Raw genomic sequence first — 20,707 nt, 5'->3', positions numbered from 1 at the left:
AAATTAGACTCTGACTTTCCAGTATAAAATTACAAATTTGTTTCTTTTCACATGTTGTCATAAATTTCTTATAAGGACCCAAATAATAGTCATCCCTGGGCAAATGAGTCCATCAACAATGAGGAGAGGACTCTGGAGGTAGTTTGGATCTTAAAATATTAAAAATAGCATTTTCGCTTAGATGCCTTTCTGAATAAATCTAATTTAAAATAAACTAAGTATAAAACTGGGCACTGGTGGCTCATACCTGTAGTCATAGCTACTCAGGAGGCTGACATCTCAGATCATGACTCGATTGCCACACAGGTATGTAAATCTGTAAGACTCTTATATGGCTGCAATGGTAAAGCACTAGCCATGACCATAAAATTTAAGGAACAATAACACTGAGTCCCTGAGTTCAAGTCCCATTACTGAAATAAATAGATTAGTAAATAAAATAATTTATTAATCAACTAAATATAGCTACTCTGTGGCTGTACATTTAAGAGACAATTTTCTAAACATTCCAGAGAGAACATGAGATGAAATAAAGTCATATATGTTGATGCTTGGTTTTGTTATCAATGACATGAGAATGTATCAAAGAGTTTGATCTAGAATAAATGAGTATATTGATTGAACTCTATTATTCCTGACAACTGAGATGACAGTTTGAATATCTGGTGAATGAAATCATGTATTGATTCTTATCTAAATGACAGGTGTTCACTTTTCAAAAAGGAAGATGAAGATGAGAATTTTTTAGTTGGATATGAGGGCAGAACATATTTTGGGAAGTTGACACACAAAATATCAATCAATAGAGTATCTTTTAAAGAGTTTCCTTAGGACAATAAAAAATATGTAGGGGTACCAGAGTAACATGTAAAATATATCATTCAGTTTAGACGATTTGTGAAAGGATCAAAAAGATGATTAGGTTTCCATAGAGATATTTTTTAAATTTTTTTAAAAATTAATTTTTTAAAGTTTTATTATTATGAAAATACCATACAGAGGGGTTACAATTACATGAGCAATGTAATGAAGACATTTTTTGAATTTTTTATTTATTATAGGTATATATATATATATATTATAGGTATATTTATATGTTATAGGTATATATATGGCACATTGGCAGGTTTGATATTTTCTGGTATTATGAATATTTAAAAACAAATTGCTTTTGAAAGTTTTCTTCAAAAAGAAAGAAAAAGAGAGGGTGTGGGTATCTTTCCATAGCTGAAAGTACTTAAAAATTACTGAGAGGAAAAAAATCTAAAGAAGATATCATTCTTGATAAAGAAATGAGGCAGTTTCAAATTAAAAGTACAAGATTAAGTACTTTTCATAAAATATTAAAACTAAAATCACATGCATAAGGTATTTAATTATAAGAATAGCAGTGAAATTTAAAAAGGACAGGATTTACCTATGATAAATAGGCGTTTTTAGTGCAAATACTGCAGAAAAAATTTCCAAGCAAAGATCATAATCATTCTAATCTATATAAAAAACAATCTCAGTTCTTTAAACAATGTAGAGTGCATCTGAATTCAGCCATTGCAATGAAATGCCAACTTACAAACCTTAAATCTAAAATAATGTACTTAGTTTTATTTCTCATTTCTCTCTTGGCGGTCCATGTTTTCAGGAAAATCTGTAATGGACCATGAAGTTGGCTGTGCATTGCTATCTCTTGTTTAAGTTTCTCTTCCTTGGCTCTTCTACAGTGGCAAACTGTTCTTTTTTCCATGAAGCTACTGAGAAAATCATCTATTTCAGTTTTTCCCTCCGAGAAATCTTCAGCAATATTATCAGATTCTTCCTCAGCTTCATGTGCAGCGACTTTCCATCTTGCCTGTAGGGCACTTGCACTACAACTCTCACTCAGTTCATGTTGTCTCTGCATCTTCTTTTCAAACGTAGATTTCATTTGTGTAAGTAACTAATACTTATCTAAAACAGTTTGCCTTTTGGCTTCGAAACTGGGCTACTTTTTACTAAATCACCCTTGTCATTAATAATTTGTTTTAGTTGAGGTAAACTCAGAAACTGTTCTAGTAATACTTCCTCTTGTTCATTCATATCTGTGAGTTGTGACACAATTCTGAGAGTTCTGGAAATGCATCAGGGACATCTGGCATCTTGTACCCAAAACCATTTTGGCTTATCGGTGTTGAAGTTTCCATTGTGGGAACAGGCAATGGCAGACTTGAAAGGACACCAAATGTAGGAGCAGCAGACTTGGCTGTTGTATAACTTGTTGAAGAAGAAACAGTGTCAGTAACAAAGAAGTGATGTTCTGTTAGCTTCTTGAGGAGGATATGCTGGAAGAAATGGAAAACCCTAAGAAGCATAAGGAGGCAGCCCACCTGGGTTACAATACAGGTATGGAAATGCTGTTGAAGTGGGACTTAAAACAGGAGAATTCTTCCAAAACTCATCCAACAGACTCTGGCTAATCTTTCCAAGATCTGAGTGTATTGTAAAATTGCTTACTAATGGAGAGGTAACATATATTCCATGTTTATCCATTAAAGGATGTCAGATTGGTGGATAAACACTGATCGCTCGTTTTTCCTGAAGAAACTGTGGAGGAAGTACTATATTAATATTAATTGTCAAGTTGTTTACAGTGAAGGGCAATCTGTATTCCACATCTTTCTGTATTTCAGCTATACTGGAGTGGGAGTTCCGGAAGGACTCGATCAAGCACTGCTTCTGCTGTTGGAGGCTGGTGAGGCCACCACCAGGGACCCTGCTCTTGGTCAGGGGAAAGAGCCAGCTCATCCTCCTCGGGTCCCTGGGGCCGGAGGCCCTACAAGGTTTGTGCCTGCTTCTCCCAGAGGCTGCCCGGCAGGTCTCCAGCTACAGAGGAGTGGCCTGAAATACCCAAGGTTCGAGTCCGGTTGTGTGTGGGGGGGGCGGAGGGGCAGGCTGTGGGGCAAGCCAACGGCGCCTTTTACCAAGTAAACCAGGTTCTTGGTCCCAGGGTTTGGGGGGCCATGACACAACTGGAGAGAGCTAAATTGTCAAGCAGGACACAAGCAACCAGGATCCTACACTTGGAGGCACAGGTGCTCCAGACTGGCTAGCCAGTCAGATTGTAACCTGGCTGCTCTGGGCATGCCTGGCCTCGTCCTACCATGAGCACATTTCTTATCAAGCATTGTTGCCTACTCCTTTGTTTCCCTTTGCCATTCCTGCTGCGACACTCCCTCTCCCCCATCTAGTCCCCCGACTCCTCCCCAAAGTTGTAAATTTCATTTTTCAACTTAATGTCTTGTACATTTCATTGTTGTAATGGGTTCCTATTTAAACAATTTGTTTTTCCCTTCCCCTCCACAAATTATACCAACATTAACTACAGTGAAAACAGGAGTTATACCGTGGGGGAGGGACACACCAAGCAACAACAACAACAACATATCACCCTGGGCTTGGAAGGTCGCTCAGTGGTAGAGTTCTTGCCTTGAATGCAGGAGGCCCTGGGTTCAATTCCTCAGTACCACATAAACAGAAAAAGCTGGAAGTAGCACTGTGGCTAAATAAGTAGAGCACTAGCCTTGAGCTGAAGAGCTCAGAGACAATGCCCAGGCCCAGAGTTCATGCCCCACAACCGAAAAAAAATCACTTTATAAAACATTAGAAGCAATAGAAAGCAAGAAAAAACACTTCAGTCCTTATCTTGAGGTCCATTTTGCCTAACTTCAACTTATCTGTCTTTTTCTGCTTGACTCAATACATACACAGGTTATTGCAAATTAGGGAAACCACGGGACCTATGTTTCTTTGGGCCTGGCTTACTTCACTTAATATAATTTTTTCCAAGTCTGTCCATTTCCTCACAAATGGGGCAATGCCATTCTTTCTGATGGAGGCATAGAATTCCATTGTGTATATATACCACATTTTCTTGATCCATTCATCTACTGAGGAGCATCTGTGTTGTTTCCATATCTTAGCTATGGTAAATAATGCTGCAATAAACATAGTTGTGTTGATAGCTTTAGTATGGTCTTGTTTCTGATCATTCGGGTAAATGTCCCAAATTGAGTCAAAGGGGAGCTCTATGTGGAGTCTTTTGAGGAACCTGCATACTACTTTACAAAGTGCTAGAACAAGTTTACACAACCACTGACAATGCAGTAAGCTTGGACAGTTTTAAATTAGCTACCAACATATCCTTTTTATATATTTTATTGTAAAAATACTGTACGGAGGGGTTACAGTTACATGAATAAGGTAGTGAGTACATTTCCTATCCAGAATTGTTACCCCCTCCTTTGTTTTTGCCCCTACCATCCCTTCCCTCCCCAATTCCACAACTCCTCCCACCCCCTTCCAAAGTTGTAAAGTTCATTTTTAGCATAGTGTCTTGTACATCTCATTGGTACAATGGGTCAAGCTCTTTCCTTACTTCAGCATGTTGTTATTTCCTTCCCCTTCCCAAATTAGAAAAAATGTATATACAAGATGCAGGGCACTGGAATCAAGTGCAGATATTTTTTTCTGCATAAAATACTATAGGATGAGGGAGGCGACAAGATGGTGGAGGAGAAGCTGGAAGCTGAACAAGCTCTCGCATAGAAAGCAGTTTTAGAGTTCCAGTGAACAGTCCTAAGCCAGCGAAACACACCAAGTGTGCCATCACAGGACAGAGAGTTAGACAAGTGAGAGAAAGCCAAGGCAAGAATACACATCTGAGCACCAGCCAGCAGCCGCCGCCGCCGGCGGTGGCGGCAGGGTCATAGTGGAGACCACAGCCGGGCTATCGGCGGCGGCAGGGTCGCGGTGGAGACCGCATCGGGGCTATACCTGAGCGCTGAGAATCCGGGACTAAGGAGCCAGACGCAGCAGGCGAGCGGATTCTACTCAACACCAGCAAGAACCGACAAGGAGCAGACAGCTTCATCCTGCAGTTTGCAGACCAGAGACGACCCAGGATCCAAGACTCGGCGTGAGTAGAAGCCCGACATCCTCACTCCTTCTCAGGGAGCAGAGGAGGGAAGGCCACCCCTCCCCCCCCCAGCACCGGTGATCTCCATCTTGGATACCGACAAAGCTCGGCGGAGCTGCTAGCTCCAACTCAGGCCTTGGAATAAAACGAGTCATTTAGCAGGTCACAAGAACTTAATGGCGAAGTGACCTGCCAGACTCAGCTCCATCCAGGGAAAAGTTACCCAGCTCAGGCACCAGCCATTGGAGTGGCTTTCCCCACTGGGTAACCAGAGCCAGAGGCTGCCCCTCCCTTTAGCAGCCTCAACAATCAAAGGAAAAACAGAAACCCTGAGAACGGCTCCAGGCTGGGCTCTGTGAGTTTTTTTTTCTTTGCTTCACAAATCAGCCCCAGGGAAAAGCTACTGATTGGTGAAAGCCCTCAACTCTACCCAGAACCTAGCCTCACCACTGCATCCCCCTCTTTTGTGATTCTCAAAGCAGATCTGCCTCCCATTAAACTAATCTGGGAGGGGGATCCCAAAATCTTGGGTAAAGCAGAGCATTTTTCTGCCTGTTCGAACAAACTGACTTAAGAAACCAATCAAGCCACAGGACCTCAAGCTGACCAGAGACTCCAACAAGAGGCTGGGCACAGACTAAAGGGAGATACAGGATTATTCCCACCCCTCACTCCAAAAAAAAATCAAAAAACTTATTTTTTTCTTTTCTTTCTTTTTTTTTGGTACTTTATATATATAATTTTTTTTTCCTTTTCTAAAAATTTTATTAATCTTTAATTTTTGCCTTTTTTGAAAAATAATGGTTTTCCAGTAACTTTTTTTCCTCTTATAATTTTTATTTTAGGAATACGTGAATGAGCGGTTTCCTTTCTTTTCTTGTCTTCTCTCGCTTTTTCTTTCTTTCTTAACTATCTTTTTGTTTTTTGTCTAGCTCTACCGAACTTCTGATCTTTTTTTTCCTCCCTTTATTATCCTGTTCACCTATTCTCTTTTTTTGACCTTCTTTATGTGACTTAGCTCTTGTCCTTCACATCCTCAGATAAACCCGCAGTTAACTAGTAGACCCTATTCCCCATTGTGTACACACTTAACCCACAAATATATTACCCAATTCAAAACCTCCGAGATTTAAACTCCTTAATAGCAGCACTACCTCTTTATACCTATATAATATTTTAAGCATTTTTTAAGTGTTTCACTTCTCCTCTATGTCCCTTCCCTTATCTTAATATACTCACATTCCTCTCTAAATACATTTCTATTTTTTTTCTGGTCTCTTTTCATTTTACCTGCCCTTTCTTCTTTTTCTCTCTCTCTCTACTTGCATCCTACCCAACCTATTTCCTGCATTGGGTTTAGGACATAGTTAAATCTCCCTGTGCCCCCCCACACCAATCTATCCCTATTTTTTACCCACATCTCTCCCTAACCCTTATAATTTCTGGTCTTCCAAATTCTTCTCTGCGGTTCGAAGCCCATTAACATATAGTTGTTTGACGTTGAATAGATGTATCTGTTGAACTAGATTGTATCTGTAGACTATTAACTGTACAAAAGCAAACTTTGATTGATGGTTGCCTTAAGATAGTGTTCTAGCACAAAACTGGTGCTATTTTCATCTCAAATGGGCAGAGTAAGCCGGAAAAACACAAGAAAAATGGCAAATCTGGATATCTCAATTCCCAATCCTGACTATCAGGGGTCAGAACAGATAATGAATAATCCAGAGGAGAGTTCACAAATAGCTCTACAAACACTGGTGGCAACCATGATAAATGAGAATTTTGACAACTTCCAAAGGACTCTGTATGAGCGTGAAAGGGAGAAAGAAGAGGCATCCCAAAAGCTTATACAGGAATATCATAAGCGTGAGGGAGCTTCTCAAAAACTGATACAGGATTTGCGTGAACAACTTGAGAATACTCAAAGAGAAAGTGAAGAATGGCGTGAGCAGGCTGAGAACACTCAAAGAGAACTGCAGGAATCCCACGAAGAGAAGGCAGCTAATCAAAGAGTAATACAGGAATTGAGAGACCAGGTAGAGAATACACAAAGATCACTAAAGGCATTCATGGAATCCATTAACAAAGAGCTGAAGGAAGCCAGGGAGACCACAAAGGGAATGCTGAATGAAACCCAACAGAAAGAATGGGAATCCAAAGAAACCATAACCAATCAACTAAGTGATTTGAGAAAAATACTGAACACCAAATAAAGGAAGTACAGAAATTCATACAAGACCTAAAACAGAGCTTCAACAAAGAACTTGAAGCCATCAAAGCTGACCAACTAGAAGGAAAAGAGATAAAAAAGAAGTAGAGTGTCTTGACAGCAGGTTAGATCATGCAGAAGATCGAATCTCAGGGATTGAAGACAGCCTAGATATTATAGAGAAAGAACATACAACCATCCAAGACAAGTCCAAGAAATATGATAGATCTATCCAACACCTGGAAGACACCATCAGAAGGCCTAATCTAAGGATAATGGGTGTAGAGGAGCACCTAGAAACAGAAGTTAATGGTCTAGGAAATTTGTTTAACAGGATCCTAGCAGAGAACTTCCCAAACATACAAAAAGATAGGCCTATTCAGATACAAGAAGCTTTTAGAACCCCAAATAGACCAGACCAGAATAGGACCTCCCACCGACACATTATAATCCACACAGGATCAACACAGACCAAGGAAAAGATCCTTAAAGCTGTCAAGGAGAAAAGGGTAATCACCTATAAAGGGAAACCAATAAGAATCACCTCAGATTTCTCAGCAGAGACAATCAAAGCAAGAAGAGCCTGGAATGAAGTATGCCATGCCCTAAAAACAAACAACTATCAACCAAGAATACTGTACCCAGCTAAACTCTCCTTCATAACTGAAGGCCAAATAAAAACCTTCCATAGCAAAGAAAAATTGAAACAATACATCTCCACCAAACCAGCCCTACAAAAGATTCTTAAAGATGTCCTACACATAGAAAACCAACAAGACCGCAATAAAGGCCAAGAAACTGCACCCAAACTAAGAATCCAAGAACCATAGGAAGAACCCAGTTTTTGCAGCCCCCAAGAAGGTGGATAACATGGCAGGAACTCCCAAATACCTCTCAGTCCTATCTCTTAACGTTAACGGACTGAACTCTCCAATTAAGCGACATAGACTGTCTAGTTGGATTAAAAAACAAGACCCTTCTATCTGCTGCCTGCAGGACTCACATCTTGCCCGTAAAAACAAACACATTTTCAAAGTTAAAGGCTGGAACAAAATCTTCCAAGCAAACGGCTCCCATAAACAGGCGGGAGTTGCAATCCTAATATCAGATAAAATAGACTTCAAATTAAAATTGGTTAGAAGAGATAAAGAAGGTCGCTACATACTAATTAAAGGATCCCTCTTTCAGAAGGATATTACAATTCTAAATATCTATTCGCCAAACAATGGAGCACCCAAATTTATCAAAGAAACACTACTTTCCCTCAAATCCCATATAGATGCAAAGTCATTAATTGTTGGGGATTTTAACACACCACTCTCCCCACGAGATAGATCAACTCGGCAAAAACTCAACAGAGAAACCGCAGATCTAAACAGCAGCATAGATCAACTAGACTTAACAGACATCTACCGAACATTTCACCCAGCAGAATCAGAATACACGTTTTTCTCAGCAGCACATGGAACATTTTCTAAAATAGACCACATTTTAGGCCACAAAGCAAACTTTTTTAAATTCAGAAACATTGAAGTTATACCTTGCATCCTCTCTGACCACAAGGGAATAAAATTAGAACTCAATACCAAAAGCCACCAAAGAAAGTCCGGCACCACATGGAGGCTGAACAACACACTGCTGAATCATGAGTGGGTCATGGAAGAGATTAGAAAGGAAATCCAAATGTTCATGCTATTCAACAAAAATGAACACACAAATTACCAGCTCCTCTGGGACACAGCAAAGGCAGTACTCAGAGGCAAGTTTATAGCTCTGAGCTCCTACATCAACAAATTAGAAAGATCTGAAACTAACAATTTAATGACACATCTAAACCTCCTTGAAAAAGAACAGCAAGATAAACCCCAATCCAATAGACAGAAAGAAATAATCAAAATTAAATCAGAATTAAATGAATTAGAATCCAAAAAAACTATAGAAAGAATCAACAAAACAAAGAGTTGGTTCTTCGAAAGACTTAAAAAAATTGACAGACCCTTAGCAAATCTTATCAGAAAAAGAAGAGAACACACCCAAATTAATAAACTCAGAGATGAGAATGAAAACATCACCACGGAAACAACCAAGATTCAGAACATTATAAGGGAATACTTCTCAAAACTTTATGCTAATAAGTTTAAGAACTTGACAGAAATGGACTTTTTTCTAGCAAATATTGACATGCCAAAACTAAACCAAGATGAGTTAAACTATCTTAACAGGCCCATATCAAGCATTGAAATAGAAACAGCAATAAGAGACCTCCCAGCTAAGAAAAGTCCAGGACCAGATGGTTTCACAGCGGAATTTTACAAGGCCTTCAAAGCAGAGCTCACACCAATACTCCTCCAACTCTTCAATGAAATTGAAAGAGAAAGCTCACTACCGAACACGTTCTATGAAGCCATCATAACCCTCATCCCAAAACCAGGCAGAGACTCATCAAAGAAAGAGAACTATAGACCCATCTCTTTGATGAATATTGATGCAAAACTTCTCAACAAAATTTTGGCCAATCGACTTCAACATTTCATCCAAAAAAATCATACACCACGATCAAACAGGATTCATTTCAGGGATGCAAAGCTGATTCAATATACGCAAATCAATTAATATTATTCATCACATCAACAGGAGCAAGAATAAGAACCACATGATTATCTCAATAGATGCAGAAAAAGCATTCGAAAAGATCCAACACCCCTTCATGATGAAGGTTTTGGAAAAATTAGGAATCCATGGAACATTCCTCAATACAATAAAGGCTGTATATGACAAACCTACAGCCAGCATTATACTCAATGGTGAAAAACTAAAGCCATTTCCTCTTAACTCAGGAACAAGACAAGGATGCCCACTCTCGCCACTCCTTTTCAATCTAGTATTATAATGCCTAGCTACAGCAATAAGACAAGTTCTAGACTTATAAAGGGGATACAAATAGGGAAAGAAGAAATAAAACTCTCCCTCTTTGCAGATGACATGATCTTGTATTTAAAGAATCCCATAGACTCCACTCCCAAACTACTCAAGCTGTTTCAAAACTTTGGCAAAGTAGCAGGGTATAAAATTAACACCCAAAAATCAAAGGCTTTTCTGTATGCCAATAATGAGAAAAGTGTGGCTGAAATTAGGAAAGCAACTCCATTTTTAATAGCCCCACAAAAAATAAAATACCTAGGAATTAACTTAACTAAAGAAGTGAAGGACCTCTATGATGAAAACTTTAAAATCTTGAAAAAGGCAATCAACACAGAACTTAAAAAATTGCAAAGCCTCCCATGCTCCTGGATTGGAAAGATTAACATCGTGAAAATGGCAATACTTCCCAAGGCTATCTACAAATTCAACGCAATACCTATCAAAATTCCAACCTCATTCTTCAAGGAAATAGAAGAGGCAATCCAAAAATTCATATGGAACAATAAAAGACCCCGAATAGCAAAAACACTCCTCAACGGAAAGAACACTGCTGGAGGAATATCAATACCAAATTTCAAACTCTACTACAAAGCCATAGTAATCAAAACAGCTTGGTACTGGCATAAGAACAGACCTCAGGACCAATGGAATAGAATCGAAAACCCAGAAATGAACCTACAGACCTAGAGCCATCTAATCTTTTATAAGGGAGCTAAAACAATAGAATGGAAGAAAGACAGCCTCTTCAGTAAATGGTGCTGGCAAAATTGGTTAACTACATGTAGAAAACTAAAGCTAGATCCTTATATATCACCCTGCACCAGAATCAACTCCAAATGGATCAAAGACCTTGAAGTCAAAGCAGACACTCTGAAAACATTACAGGATGGAATAGGAGAAAGCCTAGGTCTCCTTGGCTCAGGCCGAAATTTTTTGAATAGAGACCCGGAAACACAACAAATCAAAGAAAGGTTGGACAAATGGGATTGCATTAAGTTGCAGAGCTTCTGCAGGGCAAATGACATAGCTAGCAAGATCAATAGAAAGCCCACAGATTGGGAGAAGATCTTTACTAGCCATACAATGGACAAGGGTCTCATATCTAAAATATACTTGGACCTCAAAAAATTAAACCCCCCAACAACAAATCCCCAAAGAAACAACTGCCCAATAAATAAGTGGGCGAAAGACTTAAAGAGAAACTTCTCTGAAGAAGAAAGAAGGATGGCCAATAGACACATGAAGAAATGTTCAACATCCCTAGCCATAAAAGAAATGCAAATCAAAACAACATTGAGATATCACCTCACCCCAGAAAGAACGGCAAAAATTAAGAACTCTAATAACAACAGATGCTGGAGGGGATGTGGACAGAAAGGAACCTTACTTCATTGTTGGTGGGAATGTAAACTTGTCCAACCACTTTGGAAAGCAGTATGGAGGTTCCTCAAAAGACTCCACATAGAACTCCCCTATGAACCAGCAATCCCACTTTTGGGCATTTACCCAAATGCTTACAAACAAGACCACACTAAAGCTACCACCACAACTATGTTTATTGCAGCATTATTTACCATAGCTAAGATATGGAACCAACCCAGATGCCCCTCAGTAGATGAATGGATCAAGAAAATGTGGTATATATACACAATGGAATTCTATTCCTCCATTAGAAAGAATGACATTGCCCCATTTGTTAGGAAATGGAAAAACTTGGAAAAAATTTTTGTAAGTGAAGTAAGCCAGGCCCAAAGAAACATAGATCCCATGGTTTCCCTTATTTGCAATATCTAGTATATGTACGAATCAAGCGGAAAAGTTCCGATAATGTGATGTCAGGAAAATGAACCCTTAGATATGTATCTTAATGTTTTTTCTTTCATACATGTGTTTCTAACGCATTTATAAGATTATCTCTTTGTTGCTTTGTATGTCCCTCCCCCACAGTATAACCCCTGCTTTCACTATATTTGATGTCAGTATAACTTGTGGAGGAGATGGGGAAAAACCAGTTGTTTCAGGATACAGGTGGATCTGATGCAACAATGAGAAGTACAAGTTGTCATGTCCAAAACGAGCTTTACAACGTCGGTGCGGGGGGGGGCAAGGGAGTGGGGGGGAGTGGGGAAGGAGAAGGATTGTGATGGGGGGGAGGGGGGAGGCTGGGAAGGGATGGGAAGGGTAAACAAAGGAGGAGGCTGCAATGCTTGGTAAGAAATGTACGCATTATCCTGCCCATGCAATTGTAACTCCTCTGTACAGTTTGTTCACAAATAAAATAAAATAAAATTTGAAAAAAAATACTTTAGGATGAGAGCAAAAACATACCTTGAACAAAGGTTCTATTGGCTTTCTCTGCAGAACATGTGTAAAGCCTGCAAATGAATCCAAGATATCCTCAACCCACAGACTCACAAATCATGTAAAATTTGACTCATATTCTATACTACATTGTTTAGAGATGTGTGTGTGTGTGTGTGTGTGTGTGTGTGTGTGTGCAGGTATTCGGGATTGAATTAGGATCTAGGCACTGCACTTTTGCGTTTTTAGTCAAGAGTGATACTCTCACTTGAGACACTGGTCCACTTCTGGAATTTTTTTAAATAAGTATTTTTTTAATTGTGAGAACACTGTACAGAGGAGGGGTTGCAGTTACATGAGCAAGGTAATGAGTATATTGCTTCTGAAGCATTGTTGTCTCTTTTTTTTTTCCCTACCATCCCTTCCCTCCCACTTCCACAACTACACTCTCCCGTTCCCCACCACCTAAATTGTAAAGTTTGTTTTCCCTGTTTTCTTGTACATCTCATTGTTGCAATGGGTCAAACTCTATCCCTGTTTAAACAATTTGTTTTTTCCCTTCCCCTATACAAATTATACCAACATCAAATACAGTGAAAACAGGGGAGGGACATACAAAGCAACAAAGAAATCACATGGTACCTTATAAATACATTAGAAACAATAGCAAGCAAGAAAAAAAAACACAATTGTGTCCTTATCTTGGCATTCATTTCCCTTAACATAATCTTATCTGACCTTTTTCTGCTTGTCTCAGACATATACTAGTTGTTGCAAATAAGGGAAACCACTTGTGGCTTTGTGCTGGTTCATTGGAGATGAGTCTCATAGACATTTCTGTACAGGTAGGCTTTGAGCTGAAATCCTCACATCTCCACCTCCTGACAGGTATTATAGACATGTGTACTTTGCTGTTGCTCACATTTGCTACTGATAAATTTAATCCCAAGCACTGTATTTTAGCTATGAACTTCAGAAACAAAATTTTCTGGCTTTATTAAAATTTAAAATGAAATGTGCCTGCTTTTTTCTTTCTAAATAAATGTGCCTGCTTTTATTTCTTTTAAGAAATCCTTTATGGGGCTGGGAAGGTGGCTCAGTGGTAGAGCTCTTGCATTACATGCATGAGGCCCTGGGTTGGATTCCTCAGCACCACATAAGCAAAAAGAAAAAAGCCGGAATTGGCACTGTGGCTCAAGTGGTTGAGCCCAGGCTCAGAATTCAGGCCCCACAACAGGACCCCCCCCCAAAAAAAAGGAAATCCTTTATATGCTTTACTTCTTATTTAGAAAGAACTTGGCTTCAGAAAGATAAATGAGATTTTTAAATTTACCACCAAGCTTAAGAAATGAAGCTTGCATGAACACAGTCTTAGACTTCTTAAATCTAAAAGTATTCTCCAACTTGAATTTTTTCTGTCAGCATTTACAACATTGAAAGGAAATAGTTCCAAAGAATTATGACACTTGATACTTATTTGGCAAAAGTAGAGCATGACAATAGTAAAATACGGTTATTTTAAGGGGTTTGAAGCAAAGGAATACTTGGAACCTCCATAGTCTATTCAGATAGAATTTTAGAGACTTGGCATGGTCTTGGAGACACAGCATTTGCAGGCATCCTTGAGGGATATATGTTCATGTCCGAAGTTTTGGATTCTTAAGGAGGTCCAAGACAAAATTTAGTATCAAAAATCTGTGAACACAGACAAAATAAGGAAATAACAAGGAGCACAAATCTGGAGATGAAATCTCTTACAGGACTTTGAATATATTAGAGAAAGTACAGAGAAAGACCAAGGTAGGCTGGCCAGCTTCGTATTTCCCAGATTTTCCTCTGTGTTTGATAAGAATGATTTTGTCTTAATATCACCTTCTTCAAGAGGTATTTATTATTGCTGTTGTTGTAGTTCTTGTTATTATTATTTGTGACATGGCTAAACTGCATGTTTTGCATGTATTTAGATTTTAATCTCACGGAAATTTCTTTGTTAATTGGCTCAAAATTATATCATTTAGAAGGAGCCTAGTTATAGGAAATGTACTCATTACCATATTCATGTAACTGTAAACCCTCTGTACAGTATCTTTGCAATAAAAATATATATCAAATAAAAAGAAGTAGCTTAATATAATATGCCTAATTTCCTTAATAAATAAGAAAGTTTGGACAAGGAGATAATCATTGAAAATAATTCAGAACAGAAAAATGATAGTAATCTAGAATTCAAGGAAAAGGAAGGCCACAACAGACACTTTTAATACATCCTAGAGCAAGAAGTAATCTTTACTTTTGTAGCTCCCAAAATTGTGAAAAAAAATATATCATCCATCTATCTGACTGTCTGTCCTTCTCCATCTGCTTTTCTTTTTTTTTAATTTTATTTTATTTGTGAACATACTGTACAGAGGAGTTACAATTACATGAGCAGGATAATGGGTACATTTCTTACCAAGCATTGCAGGGTCCTCCTTTGTTTACCCTTCACATCCCTTCCCAGCCTCCCCCCTCCCCCCCAATCCCAATCCTTCTCCTTCCCCCCCTTACCCCCCCCGCACCGACATTGCAAACGGAAAAGGTCAGATAATGTGATGTCAGGAAAATGAACCCTTAGATGTGTATTTTAATGTTTTTTTCTTTCGTGCATGTGTTTCTAACGCATTTATAATATTATCTCTTTGTTGCTTTGTATGTCCCTCCCCCACAGTATAATCACTGCTTTCACTATATTTGATGTCAGTACAACTTGTGGAGGAGATGGGAAAAAACCAGTTGTTTAAGGATACAGGTGGACCTGTTGCAACAATGAGAAGTACAAGTTGTCATGTCCATCGGCTTTTCTATATAACATCTATCTGATTTAGTTTAGGAAGTAGAATCATTAGCTTTATGCATGTTAAGTTCACTGAGCTACAGTCTCAGCCCAATTTCTGTAATCAGAGTTTCTGTTTGACTTCCTTACTGCACCTTTAGGGAATGGATACATGTGTGGGTCTTTCCCTTAGTACTAACTAGCAATAAGCAATAATAAGCCATAAACAATATAACACTATGTATTACTAGAAATAATAGAGCTCTCTTAGAATGCATAAATTTTATGCTTATCTAAGTATAATATGTTATAAAATAACTGTATAAGCATAAGAAGCAGATATTTTATGTATCCTTTATTAGCATAAGTTTCCGGAGGGAATATTTCCTGAAACCAGGCTGCATTGCCAGCTACACCTAACTAAATTTAGCTGGAGATCACAACAGATTATCTTCTTATCCCTCTACTTGGCTTATCAATATATGGTTGTTATAGTCTAAACAATAATTAGATGGCTAAATGCAAGATTCTTCATTGCTGAGTGCAGTCGGTAAATTTTCCTCTGATATACTGTAAACATTCAGTATGCATTTATATATCTTTTATAAATTCAGGAGAATTTTTGTTCTATTGTTTTCATTTTCTTTATGCCTTCTAAAACCAAGGTGAAACTTTGTCTTTCATTACTTTATCATTACCCTTTTCCTTAATATTCTAGTGTGTTCGATTGTTATCTTTATCTTTCCTGGTTTGGGCTTTATTTCTGAATTTTTGACTAATATCTGTCATTTTCTAAGTCATATAACTATGCTTTCTGTTTGCCCATCCCTTTTCTTTCATGTGACTTTCTCAGTAGGCTTGCACTTTGCCCAGAGTGGCAAAATATTCCAATGCTTGTTTCATGTATGTTGTAAGATCTCAGTTTTCATCCCATTATCAGCTGTTACTTGTTTTGCGGGAATCTCTAGCACTTTAAAATATTATCGCTATATGAATCCTATAATTTTTGTTTCTTTTAAAAATATCCACTGAGGAGAAATTGCTTTACTCAGATTTTGTAATTATAGTCTATTTGGCGAAGGACAAGGGAAAGAATTTTCCACAGGTTGTTTATATTTCTCTTTTGGTCGGTATTTTCATTTCTGAATATTTATTTTTTATTTTTCCCAAAAAATTGGGATACTCAAAAACGGAGATAAAAGCTGAGACTTTTAACAAGTGGAAAATCCTTCCCTTCCATCTCTCTGGTGCTGTCTCTCTGTTCACATTTTTCTCTCTCTCTGTCTCTGTCTGTCTGTCTCTCTGTCTGTCTCTCTCTCTCTCTCTCTTTCTCTCTCATTCTTACCTCTTATTCGTTGTTCTCCCTTGTCTCCTTCCTGAAAACATGTGTTGTACCCAAACATTCACTTTTTTTCTCATTTCTTAAATGCTTTTGATTCAGTGTGGCTACTTATTCAGTACATATGGCTCAGCTTGAGTCTGGATTTGTATACAATTTCCTCATTATATATTTGTTAATTTTAGTTGACAAATAAAAAATATGTATATTAAGTGATATATGCATATGTTGTACAAAGATTCAATCAAGATCATTATTTAACCAATATATTACTTTTTATCTTTCCATCTATCTATCTTATTTATTTGTTGCCTGATGACTGTTCAGTTGTGTCTCTATTGAATGCTTACTTATATTCCTTTGGATACATACCTGGGAGTTTTATAGCAAGATATATAGCAGTTTTAGTCTTTTGAAGACTCTTCTTACTGTTTTTCACAATAGCTGCACTGATTTATATTTTATTCACCTCACATTAGTGCTGCTTGTTTTCTTAATGATTGCCATTCTGATTGTAGTGAGATGGAATATCTTTATCATTTCAATTTTTTATGACAAAGGATGTTGAGGTTTTTTTCTGTTTATTGGCCACATATGCTTCATTGAGAATTGTCTGATCATTTATTTTGTCCAGCTACAAACTGGATTATTTTCTTCAGTTTTCAGTTGGTTTGAAATTTTTTAAAGTATAGTCCTTTACTTGACAAATAGCTAGAAAACATTTTCTTTATTTTATAGATTTTCCTTAGATTTGAATGCTTATTTGCTTTGATGTCCAGAAGTTGTTTAATTTGATGCAAAAGCATTTTCAATTTTTGCTCTTATTTCTTGAGCAATTTGCATTCCTTTCAGAAAGGAGTCTCAAATTTAACTACCTATTTACACATTTTTAAATTGCCATGCATAGTCATACATGTCTGTAATGACAACTACTCAGAAGGGAAAATCAGGATGATTATGACTGGAGACTATTTCAAATTTAATGATACTATCTAATAGAAAAAATTAAACAAAAGTACTGCTGACTTGTTTCAAGTGGTAGAGTGCAAGAGAAAGACATTATCACAATGAGAGAAAAGGAGGAGAAAGTGGAGGAGGAGGAAGTAGAGAATGAAGAGGAGGAGGTGAAAGAAGGAAAAACCACAATAGTCTTCTATAACTAGAATTGCCTTATTCTTCAATTAAGCGAATTCCCTTATTTTTGAATTCTGTATATCATCATGTGTCCAATAGTATCTTCAATAAAAATTCCTTTCCTTAAACTTCAAGATTTTTATGGAATCCAGTGTTCTTTCTCTTTTTTAATAAATCCTCCATTGTCTCTTCAAATAATTTATCACATATATTGTTTTCATTGCTCTCAACATATAAATATGTCTCTCTCATTTACATATCTGTACACATTTATTTTTAATATAGTTTATCTTTCTGTATTTTAAGAATAATATTTAATAATAATTTATTTGATTTGTTTTTTCTTTCACTCAAGCTATACTCCATTCTTCAAATATGGAAGCCAGTCATCTATCTGGTTACTTTTTATGAACTTCATGTACAGGTTCAGAAGACAATCAGTCTTTCTTCATTAGTAGGTCATTTTGAGATTAGTGGTATCACTCTCTATGAATCACCTATTAATAATCAAAAATATATTGCTTATATTGATAAAATAGTAACCTGAAGGGATTCATCAGGGCCCATGCATTCGAAGAACCAACGTTCAATATTCTAATAATGTCAAAAGATCGAAACTGAGGAATGAAAAATGAGGAATGTTTGGAATGATTATACCTGAGTTTTAAAATGAAAAATGTACATGAATTGTGATACTAATATTGTAGAAGCTTTGTGAAAAATTTGACCAGGTTCTTATGAATTTTTATGTTAAATCTATTAGAGAACCCAGGAAAGATTCAAAGAAATACAACTTGTGCATACAATATGAATGTGTAATTAAGCATTTATAAATATATGTATAACTACATATGTGTAGATATATGTAGAAATGTTTCCTATAATAACTAATCACTATAATATATTGTTATAAATTTATTTTAACTTCTGGAACCAATATTTTGATTTCAGAGGTTTGTATTATTATAATAATACTTGCTTCACAATCAAGGTTTTATCATTTCATTGTCATTCTTAAATACCTTATTACATCTTTTTAATATTGCTAAGTGTGAAGGCCTTGAAAATCTAATATTTCATGTTTTTGTTACTGTCTGTCATGATGGCTGAATTCTTATTAGTGGGAAATCTTTTGAAAAAGTTTGTTTTCAATTGTGTTGAAGGAAACTTTAAGACATGGCTGTAAACATCCACCTTCTATCATGGCCATCCAATGATCATGTTCTAACAGAACCAATATATGTTAAAACTTCAATAAAGCAAAGGATGTATAGATATTTAGAATGTAAATTATATATATATATATATATATATATATATATATATATATATATAATTTGCTTGTGGCTAGGTCAGTGATTCTACATCCTACATTCTTTGCTTAATATTTTACATTTTTAACCCAGAGCTCAAAATAAAAAAAGACAAAAAACTCAAAACCAACTACTCCTTTCTTATTTTCCTGGTGGTAAGAATGTTCTTTACCCATGTGTTCTTTCAGTGTGCACGACTTGTTTGATCGAATTTTAATGTGGGGGTCTGAATTGGTGCTCTTTCCTACACTTCAACATGTGCTTGATTTTCAGCTCAGCCTCTTTTGCTGGGCTTCGAATTTGCCCTGTTTTTATGGTATAATTCAATCAGTATATGAAAGTATGTTTCATGAATATATCAAGAATGTAGAATAGTTTTACATTTCAATTCTTTCAAAAGATTATTTATATGAATGTAAAGCACAAAATGCAGCAGTCTGCCATTTTCCTAATCTGGATTTTAGAAGAGTCTTATTCTTCACATCATATTCTCCCAAATTGCCCTTGCAGTCAGTAGAGTGTGCTTAGCAGCTGTAGTCGGTCTGGGCATGAACACCAATCTGATTTGGCTAATAGACTGTGAACAAGCTTATACACTAGATCCAAGCAAACGCTTTAAATGTATTGGAAAGGTTTGGCTATTCCTTCATCTTGAGCCCTAGAATGAGATAATATGTAGAAAAACTAGAGCTGTTTCAGCTGACCAGTGAAGTTTCTGTAAATACAAGCAAAAAGTAATTTTTTGCTGTTAGCTGCAATTGATTTGGGTTTCCTTGTTGCCATAGCAAAGAATGACAGATCAAGCAGAGTGATTTTCATTTCCCTTTGGTACTTATTCCTCTTGTACTGATAAGATTCAGACTCTGCTTTCATGAAAGTTTCCATTATTTAAAGCCGCCTTTTCAAATAATTTTTCAAATAATTTTCTGTGCTCCTAAATGGGAGACTTCTGGCACTTGCCAAACTACTTTGCCCATAATTATAATAATGGTCTCTTTTAATTAAAAACGACTTAATTGTATGTCATTTTTACATGATCTCCTATGTTTTATCCACTGAAGGAAAGGTATTATATACTCTTATGTCATTCATATGGTACATGGTAAAAATATGGAAGGTTTTCCCTAACTTTTAAATATAAAATGAAAACAAAATCCCGTAGTTAAATTCACCCAAGATATTTCAAATAATCTGGTTTCTCCAGTGGACAACGAGGGCAAAGGATTCTCTTTGTTTTTCTTTGTTTAGTTCAGCTTAACATTTGTCAGCCTTGCTGATCTTTTAGAAGATGGACTGTTTTGTTGATTGATTCATTCTTACTTGATCTCCATTTAATTGATTTCTGCCCTAATATTTAATTATTTCTTTCCAACTACTCATTTGTGGATTGGAATGTTCATTTGAATTGTGTTTAGCTAATTATACAATAAGTTTTCAATTAACATGCCAGTTTATGACTACAATATCTCTTGACTATGTTATCCTTCAATAGTTCAACCCTATCTCTCTTAGTTCCATTTTCACATATGAACAGACCCATGCCCAAATAGCTTCAAATAAACTATTAGGCTGATTTCTCTATTTATTTAAGGTGCATGTGTGGTTGTTTGTGGTTGATCATTTTCTTATGTAGGTATTTATAGACATAAACATTTTTTTAAAATTACTGACTTTACATTCCCAAAGGTTCCTGTATTTTTTAAGATTTTTATGGCCTAATACATGA

General features: G+C 36.8%; 1 pseudogene; it reads right to left on the bottom strand.

Annotated features, from left to right (window-relative positions):
• Positions 1–1,574: 1,574 nt before the first annotated feature.
• Positions 1,575–2,778, bottom strand: LOC106002854 (annotated as a pseudogene).
• Between the last annotated feature and the right edge of the window lie 17,929 nt (positions 2,779–20,707).

This window comes from Dipodomys ordii, unplaced genomic scaffold, assembly GCF_000151885.1.
Source record: "Dipodomys ordii isolate 6190 unplaced genomic scaffold, Dord_2.0 Scaffold1000003374, whole genome shotgun sequence".
NCBI lineage: Eukaryota > Metazoa > Chordata > Mammalia > Rodentia > Heteromyidae > Dipodomys > Dipodomys ordii.
Note: the sequence above shows the minus strand (reverse complement) of the source record. Positions and strands in the feature narration are given on the sequence as shown.